Here is a 9,940-nt window from a genome sequence, read left to right on the forward strand (position 1 = left end):
GAAGGATGAATTAGATTAACTAGCTATCAGACATTTGGAACAGAACCATACCTCTTCCATGTATTTTAGGTAAAAATAAACAGGGATAAATGTGTGTCCATGATTTTGAGTAGAAGTTCTTATCTAAGAAGGAAATTCTGTGAAATCAAACCGGGAATTATAATACACCAAAAACACGTGCAATGATCACTGTAGCATTGCACTCTGACCAAACATATGAACATCTTCATCTCACTACACGGACATTGCAGTCTACTTGTATATGCATTGTAGGCCAAAAATATGCAACAAATAACCTAACTTCTCAAGATCTTTATGCAGTTTTGTGGAGTTACTAAAGCAAAAATAAAAGCTTACAAGATCTTCAGGCAGCAATAGAGCACCATATCTTATAGCTCAAGATTCAGTTTACATTTATACTCGTCAGTAACATTGCTCTGCTAAAAAAACACTAACTAAATTCACTAAAGTAATTAAGGCATACCAGTGAGTGAGACAACATGAAGAAACCATCACCATCTATACTTCTCTAGGGAAAGACAAACCAGTAGCTCTAGGCATGTCATCAATCTCAACTCATGAAAGTTCAAAGGTAACTCTTTTAAGAGATGAATTTAGAGAGTTGGGGGAGCAAATTGTAGAGTTTTCAAAATGGTAAAACAATGTTACTATCTGCAGATGCATTTTCAACCAAAATAGAAAACGGAGCACATGGTCCCTATTGCAGCTGCAAGAATTGGAGCTAGGTTCATTACAAGATTATCCATTCATCCACTAACGCACGCCAATGACATGGAGAAACTATCAAGCTTAGCCAAGAACAATATCAGGAATTCAGCAAGCACCACTGCACCAAAAGTGCTACCGAATAGTGACATAATTCATCATAAGACCCATGTCCACCGCCTCCAAGCTTGTGATCTTTCTTGTTGATGAGAGTGGCCTCCTGCCATTAAGCTTATTTAACCATACCTTGTGAGTGTGCCGTTTGACTGAGAATCACCGTTTCTGCAAACATATATTTGTCGGTGTGATTATTACAAAACAGGTATCATGATACAATATAAATTGTCAATTAAGTAAGCATAATTAGTTGTAGTTACCAAGCACTCAAAGTTTGACCGGGAACATTTGAAATGTAACTTTATATACGATTAGAGATTAATTGTTTTGTATGCTCCACTAACTTATACAGAGTAGTATTACTTAACAGTTGTCCCCAGATCACAAAAAAGGACATAAAGAATTATAGATACAACTATACTATACCATGTGGATTGTAAAAACTCATGAAAGGAATCAAAGCACAAAATTTCTCTCTCTTCCATAGCCTCTTCGACTGCCGCGACTTGACATTAATTTCGTAGATGCCCAGGTCTGTGGTCACGAAAACGATATCACTGGCTTCCACGGATCCAACCAGTCTAAGTCTTTTCTTCTGATTTTGGATGGGGAGAAGCTTGCCAAGATTGATATTTGTACATAGACTCCATGGCGCAACTCTGCCGGAATCCATCTGTCTTGACCATAGGTAGAGCATTAACCCATCCACAAGTGCATGCCCTAAACTGCCATCTGACATCGCCATGAGTATGGTGGCACCAGCAACGTCAGACCCCATAATTGGCGCATCAATGAGCGATAAGGAATTAGAGCTCAAGTCATACTTGAGAATTGCTACACTATCATCATCATCATACTGAAGCATGAAGTGAAGTGCTTCTTTAACAAGGACAGGGGGCATTGGCTCGATGAATGCATCGGCTGCCAGATGAAGACCAAGGCACGGCTCGCCCCACTGATCAAATCCAGGGCACGGCTTGCTCCAGTCACACGTCTCCGGCAAGGACAGCCACGCGTGGGCAAGACATTCACCTTCTTCAGTCAAGTTCAGGCCGACAAAGACCACCTGGAAGGGGGCTGCATGACACGCACGGTGGTCACAGGCTCACAGCTGGTCGCAGCGCAGAGCACCGCAGCCCCGTAATTGTTGTACACCACGTCCGGCAAGTTCATCTCCCTCCGGCAGCCCGTCATGGGGTCCCAAACGACGAGCGCCATGGGTACCGGATTGTCATCCCCAAGGAGAACACGGCCATGGCGGCAGTCCCACGCAGCGTAGTTCAGGTGCACCCAGTCGTCGACATGAGGAATACGCGCGGCGAATTTCGTGGTGGTGGTGAAGTGGGGGATGGGATATTTCTCCACCGGGCCGCAACCCTCCAGCCAGTTATGAAGGAAGCCCAGCATGGGAGGAGCTCCATGGAACTCGCGGTAGCGACCGAGGAAAGCAGGGCCGGAGAGGAGGCCGAGCCAAAGCTTGCTAGCAAGGGAGGAGCGCACGAGGCACGCAGGCTCGTCCGGCGGGAGGCGGAGGAAGATCTCCTCGAGAACCTCGTCCGGCAGCGATGGTGCCGGCGGCGGCGGCGGCGTCATTGTCTGGGGAGGCGAGGGTTTTGGAAAGAAAAGTTTGAGGCGTAGGCGGGGACGAAGGAGACGTGGCCTTCCTTCCCTGTTTTATGTGGGCCGGAGCGGGAGTAGCAGCGAGAGTGGGCTGGGCTGCTCACGGGATTCTAGTTTTTGTTTTTTGAGGGGCAGTTGGGACGGAAAACCCTATTTGCCGCTCGCTGCGGCAAAATGTCGGGGAAACGCACAGGTGATCCAGCGATCGTTCCAGCTGGGCCGGCCCATTAAGAGTTTTCAGGATTCCCGGTTTTCGGAAACTTCTAGGACCTTCCAGCCGATTCTTTTTGATTTTGGGAAGCTTCCAGCAGGTTCCTGAACCTTTTTTTTTCTTTTTCCGTTTCTTTTAAGTTTTTCCATTTTTCTTTGTTGTTTTTCTTCTTTTATCTCTTATTTCTTTTTCTTTTCTCTTCTTTTCTTATTTTCTGTTCTTCTTTTTTTAAGTTTATTTTTCTTTTTCAACAAAGGTTTAGACATTAGATAAATGTTCGAATTTCTTAAATTTTGTTCACATATTGGAAAAATTTCCTGTTTTCAACTTTTGTTCAGCAATTGCAAAAAAGTTTAGAATTAGAAAAATTGTTCGCTTTTTTAAAGAAATGTTCGAAAATTCCAAAGAGTTTAGAACTTCAAAATTTTGAAAAATTTACATATTTCCAAATTTTGTTCACAAATATGAAAATTGTTCATGAATTTTAAAAAATTCCCCTTTTCAATATTGTTCGACATTCAAAAAATGTTCTTGTTTTCTAAATTTGTTCATAAATTAAAAAAATGTTGGCGTTACGAGAAAAATATTCGTGGTTTCAATATTTTTCCTGTTTTGTAAAAGAATTTGCAATTTCGAGAAATGTTCTCATTGTCATTATTTTCAAAAGTGTGCATGTTTTCAGTTTTTTCAGGAGTTTCAAAATTGTTCGGTTTCAAAAAATAATTCAATAATTTCAGAAAATGTTCGGCCGGTTCAAAACATGTTCCCATTTTCAAAAATTGTTCGCAAATTTTAAAAATATGCACGTTTTCATATTTTCAGGATTTTGAAATTTGTCAGTTTCAAATTTGTTCAGAAATTTCAAAAAATGTTATTGTTTACACATTTTTTAAAATATGTTCGCATTTTTCAAACTCGGTTTTGGAATTTCAAAAAATGTTCCCGTTTCAAACGAAATGTTCATTTTTTCAAAAATATTTTAGTTTTAAATTTTTGTTCGAAAATTAGCAATTTGTTTGTGTTTCAGAGATCCCTTTGTTTTTTTCAATAAAAAATCCTTTTGAAATTCAACATATAATTTGGATCTGCGCTGCGGGTTGGTTCTTTAATGTTAGCGCTGCAATAGAACCAGTAATCAGTGCTAGTTTAACTGGTTGTGTCTCGTCAGGTATAGGAAGAGGTCCTACTTTCGAATCCCCGCGATGGTGGGCTTTTCCTTTTTAGGAGCTCCCAGTTGGGACTTGGTATTCCGATTTGTTGTACTTCTTTTTTTTAGAAATGAAGGATGACCTCCGGCCTCTGCATCTGGGCGGTGCATGCGCCCACTTTATTAATTATTCTCATAAGACCTTATAAAGTCATATACCAGCAAGACTAAAGTCAATGTCTAAGCAACAGCTGTCGCTACACCTATCCAATTGATGAAGGGGCGCTGATAGTCTGGGCCTAATACCAAACAGACATCGCAGCCAAACCTATATTACCTCAACCGTTGGGAGGCGCTGAAGGGAAGAGGCGTCTAGCTGAGTTGAAGGAGCTTCAAATCCAAGCTGAATCAATCTTTGAGCAGGAAGAACTATATTACCTTCATGGAGTAGAGCTAACTGGCTCCGTACCGGTGGCCGAAACACAAACTTCTTTCATGATTTTGGGTTGGCTTAGAAGAAAAGGTACTTTATTAAAAACCTTCAACCTGATGATGCCACATGGCGTGAAGGTAATGTAGATTTGAGCATGCTGATATCTTCCTATCTTTCCAACCTGTTTGATTTTGGAGTTGTAGAACCAGAAGGAGAGGTTAATAATAAAATTAGACCATGTGTTAAAATTTTTTTGAGGGATAGACCATGTGTTATGGAGTATGCGAACGGGCTCTTCATGCATCATATTCTTTGGATGAGGTTAGAAAATCCTTGTTTAGCATTGGAGATTTAAAGGCGCTCGGCTTGACGGGCTCCACACATTTTTATTTATAAGAGGCTATGGACATTGAGTGGAGATGGTTTGGTGACGGTGGTCTTAGATGCAGTGAATACAGGTATGACACCTCGGGGATGGAATCACGCCACCATAACCAAAAAAAGATAAGCCAACAAAGATTACATAATATCACCTGGTAAGTTTCTGCAATGCAGTTTATAAAGTGATTATATAAAATGTTAGCAGCGAGTCTAAAAGTTTTCCTTCGAGATACAAATCAATGACAACTAGAGTGCTTTTGTCCCAGGACTAATTATGAAAGACAAAGTTATTATGTGCTATGAGTGCCTACATACAATGAAGAAGAAGAGAAGGGGGGAATTTGTGTTATGTGTGGCAAAAGATAGATATAAACAAAGCTTCACTTCTGCTTCGGTACACCCCCCCCCCCCCCCCCCCCTTAAACACATCGACAGCTGAGATTACTACATATCCCTGCATAATAAAGGACATGATGATCTTTTTTGAAAGTACGCTACGAGACCTTGTATACGGATTACACATGCGCGAGTGACTAGGCTAGCCCACTAAGCCACGTTGACCCTACCATGTTCAATGATTGGAACTCAAGACCTCCCATGTAAAGGCGCGCGCTACTAGCCACTTATATATGAACATCGTTGTGGTATTTCATAGCGTGGAATATATAAGAAAACACAACAATGTTCATATATATCAAATATTTTTTAATGTATGCACAAAATTTTAGCACACAGTTTTGAAAATAGAAGGAAATTTCAAAAGGTGAAAAATATCCGAACGTCTTTTGAAACATGCACAAATTTTAAAGTTTGTGGTTTTTTTTATTTGTCCTGCTTTCCTTCTTTTTTATTTCCTTTTTAGAATTTGTGAACTATTTTTAAAATTCATGAATATTTTCTTAAATTTGTGAACTTTGTTTTCAAATCCGTGAACTTTTTTCCTCCACGAACTCTTTTCAGCTTTTAAGATCTTTCTCCAAACCACACAATTTTTTTCCCATATTCGTAAACATTGGTTTTTTAAAAATTAATAAACTTTTTTCAAATCCGCTAAATCTTGTGCTGGCCAACAGGCACCCAACGGGGGCGAGTGTTCGCCTAATTGGGCCAAGGCCTAAGCATTTTTTTCTTTTCTATGTTTTTTTCCACACTTTTGTTGATTCGTTTTTCTTCCTTTGCAACTTTATTATTCTTTTTGAAACACATTTAAATATTTGGAACATGAAAATAAATTCTTGTTATCGAATATTCTATAATTTTTTAAAATGATTTGGAATTTTCAAAAAATGTCCACTTTTAATATTTTTGTTCACAAATTTATGAAATGCTTCTATTTCAAAAAAGTTGATAATTGTTTTTAAAAAGTACGTGCTTTGCAATTTATGTTCAACATCAATTGTTGACAATTTTTTCACAATTTTGAAAAAAGTGTTCAAGTTTATTAAAAGTTCATACACAATTTGAAATTCCAAAATTGTTGAAAACTTTCAAAAAATCGTTAGGATATAATAAAATGTTTATGTTGATCGATAATGACGAAAATTGTTAATAACATAGGCATTAAAATTAGGAAAAACTACATGCTCATGGATGCACCCGTCTAGCTAGTCTGGCTCACTCATCTGAACTGGTGGTTTTTTGGACTATGGATAAATGACCTCAACTTCTTGCACCTACCTGACACGGACATATGAGGCAACCATACGTGGTTTCAAAGAATTCCGACACCACATCGTCCATTTTTTCACCGAGAAAACTTCAGAAAATGCAACAATTGTCAAAAACTCGAACAACTTGTCATGATGCCTTAAATTGGTCATAAAAGATGGCGAATTTTTTTGGGCCATTTGACGGATGTCAAGAAACAACGTGCTTTCAAATGAACCCTTTTGGTTTACCCAAACACCCTCTGTTGAACATGATCTAGTTTTGGACATTCTTGAAATGACCCCAACTTTTGCAAGTAGGTGGGCATGCCCATGTTAGGCATCCATGCCATTTTTGAACGATTTCCGACACTGTATGCAAGTTGTGACACGTCCGGTCATTTTATCAGTCTTTTTTGACCGAGAAAACTAAAAAAAGCTATTTTGTCAAAAAAAACAACAACTTGGCATGATGCCTTGAATTGATCATACAAGGCCATGAAAAAACTAGGGCCATCAAGAGGATGTTGAGAAACGACGTGCTCTCAGACGAAGCCTTCTGGCCTACGACTTATGTGGACACCCTCCGTTGAACATGGTCTAGTTTTCGACATTATTTAAGTTGTATTGGTTGCTTCTCTTCTTGGTCTCTTTAAATTATTCACTTGACTTCCATTTAAGTTTCATATAGTCCGCTTAGCTTGCAGGTTGGAGTTAGTCTCTACGCCAAGTGGCGCAATGGGCCATCTCATACGATAAATTTATTGGGGAACAGGGTGGTTGGAGGTGCCCATAGGCAGCCAACCAGCATCAAGATCATTTTCCTTTTATCCTGGCAAAAAATTCATATGATAATTTTTTTTCTGTTCAACCAACATCAACTGTCAAGTTAGTAGAAAGAACACTAGAAGCAAAAATTACATCCAGGTCCTTAGACCACCTAGCGATTAATACAAGCACAGGAGTGAGCCGAAGGCGCGCCGCCATCATTGTCCCTCCCTTATCGGAGCCGGGCAAACCTAGTTGTAATGGACGGTCGGGAAGTCGTCATGCTAAGGTTATATAGTACCAGCACACCAGAACAACAACCGCCACCGATGAAGAGAAGCGTAGATCGGAAGGATCCGGCCTGTAGACCACTGAATGAAGACCGGATCCACATCCATCGAACGAAGAAAAACCCTGACCGAATCCCCCTAGATCTGCCGAAGACAAAGCTCCTCATGCCTCCGATGATGTTAGAGCACTGGCGGGATGGGGGTTAGACGGGGAGAATCTTATTCCATCTCCAGAGAGTTGTCGCTGTGTCACCTCTCTAAGCAGGACACAATCCCTAACAAAACTAAAAAACATGAAAAAATGGAACCCTTCCGCCAGCAAGGACCAGGATCAAGTGTGCCTCCATGGCCCTAAGGCCACAGGAGATGAAGCAATGACAATGGCTGGAGGCACCGAAAAGGCTAGCTGCTGGGTTCTTTGCATAGGAGTGTGGGAACGAGAGTCCTAGTTGGAAGGCGTTTTTAGTCTTGGATTTATGTGTGCTCGGTGTATGTTCAACTTTGATATGATATATCATTCAAATTGAGAGTATATTTCATATTTAATATTTTATTAGGACAATGCATGTATGTTGCAACGGGATATACATATTCTAGTGCGATACTTTATCATTTACCTTTCCATATTAATATGATTGTGTAAATAAATGTTTATTAAATTCTACATGTGATTTACCTTATAATCCATTTTGGTAAGGAAATAAAAGTGGAATTGATTCATAAAACATGTAAATTAAAGTGTTCGATTATCATACGAGAAAGGTTGGACAAAGGGACGGCGACAAGAAAAGTGAACCATAAAACAAAGATTTTCCTATTTTGGAGTCGTACAATACCTCTTCTCTGCTCTACCACCATGATTCATGTGTCACATAACAAAAGACTAGTAGAATGTCCGTGCATTGCTACGGGCTAGCATGCATATAATAAATTAGAATAATGACTAAGATCATCTTTAAATTCAAAATTCATTTCTTCCTCGTATGTTTGAACATGTTCGGACATCAAATGGGCGCCTAGTAGGCTCCCAAAATTCAACCATCTAGACAGTTTGGGCTCCCCTGAATCTAGACTATATGTGCAAGAGAAATATGGTTGTCCAGCTTATCCGTCATGTTATCTTCAACACGCATGCCAACACAAAAAAACACCCCATGATGCACCCTTCCCATTTCCTGTCGGACTCTCCCCTTCACGCTCGGTTTCCCTGTGTAGCAAGGCATTTCTCGCTGGAGTCCTCTTATTTAAAACCGGATAATGCCCACCTCACCTTCGCAATGGTGCCCTCTCTCCTTCACACCGTACTTCCCCACGGACCGCCGAGAAGTCCCCTACCAACCGCTCAACTCTCCTACTTAAATTCAGTCAAGTAGAAGCATGCTACCTAGCCCTTGAATCCCTCATAATTAAATTTGCATTCAAGGCACATGCAACAACAATATATCCACTGAATCACAATTCTGGGCTTCCTTCGCATTGTCTAGTAAGCTGGCATTGTTAAGTCACAAGATTTACAAAAGCGGAGACTAAAAAAGTACTTGACATAACTATCATATGTATATGTACTCCCTCCATTCCCAAATATAAGTCTTTTTTAGAGATTCCAATATAGACTACATTCGTAGCAAAATGAGTGAATCTACACTCTAAACTATGTCTACATACATTCGTATGTAGTTCATATTGAAATATCTAAAAAGACATACATTTAGGAATGGAGGGGGTAGTATATAGAGATTCAGGAGGGCCAAATTAGGCACAGAACAATAAACGCACATGGCTTTTCAGGATCAAAAGAACCTTCTATACAATATAATGCACCGTCAGTTCGTCGCTAACTGATTGCAAATAGTATTCTTTAACACCTGGCATAAAACAGTACAATCACAGTACCATTGCTCTCTTTCCAACAGTTGGTATTCAAGGAGGAGCTAGTAATGTCGGTGGAGGCAGATCTAGTTGATAATAATTCAACATTCAATCGAAAATCGAACATACAGACTATTCACGCCATCCATATTTCAATTCAGATTAGATGTGTCTTACCTACATCACAATACTTATCAAAGAGCTAGATACTGCATCTGCCACTCACTTTACATATTACACAAGCCTTGGTTCAGATAGTCGTCTTAACCTTCTACCAATTTATTTGCTCGTGTTCGCTGCACTGTCCCTGCTCAAACAAAAATTATAGGTCAGTGCAAAGAGGGATAACATAGAGAGTTCAGAAAAAATATCTAATAGATGATACAAGCAAAAGCTTCAAGATCCATAGAAGCCTTTGTAATATGCATGACATCAAGAAAACATTCCGCATGCATAACCAAACTGACATCGTCTTGGAGAGGAGGACAAACATCTGGAAGTGCACTACCTTGTCTTCCTTAACGCATCTGGATGACAAATATGAACAAAAATTCATTTGTTGTGGCAATGCGGGTCATAAAGAATGGATACCAGGAAATCAGAGTTAAGGAGACCCAAATCTGTCCAAAGATCATAAGCCAGCTTACATCACAGGATAATATGGTTATCGACTCAACGGAGTTAGGGAGCTAGGGACAACAATTGCAGAAATAGTCTCGTATATTCCTCGAT

This window comes from Triticum urartu, chromosome 4, assembly GCF_003073215.2.
Source record: "Triticum urartu cultivar G1812 chromosome 4, Tu2.1, whole genome shotgun sequence".
In the NCBI taxonomy this organism is placed as follows: Eukaryota; Viridiplantae; Streptophyta; class Magnoliopsida; order Poales; family Poaceae; genus Triticum; species Triticum urartu.